Source organism: Papaver somniferum, unplaced genomic scaffold (assembly GCF_003573695.1).
Source record: "Papaver somniferum cultivar HN1 unplaced genomic scaffold, ASM357369v1 unplaced-scaffold_20173, whole genome shotgun sequence".
NCBI lineage: Eukaryota > Viridiplantae > Streptophyta > Magnoliopsida > Ranunculales > Papaveraceae > Papaver > Papaver somniferum.
The window spans coordinates 1-387 of NW_020630124.1; positions in this window are offsets into that span (position 1 = coordinate 1).

A 387-nucleotide genomic window follows, 5' to 3' on the forward strand; every position below is an offset into this window, starting at 1 on the left:
TGTGCGATGGAAGGTGTTGAGATCTGTAATAACAGTAACAAAGACAACCTTCTTCTGAAGGCCCTGCCAATTAAGCTTCATGTAAGCTGCAATGGCTGCCATTCGTTCCTCATCTCCACCAGTCTTCCTACAACAAAACAGTAAAGGTCAAACAAATATTCTTCACCCATACTGAAATAAGCACAACATCATTGCACAAATAAACACTAGCTCACTTGGCAGTATCATTGTCCTAGAAATGGTTATGTAACTAAGACTGAGTGGCATTGTTGTCGTAACTCTTGAGCATGTAAGATTGGCAGGAAGAATCAACTACAAGTTGAAATTAGTAATAAAGAACTAAGAGAAAGAGAGAGACAGAGTGAGTTACCTAAATTCCTTTTTCTT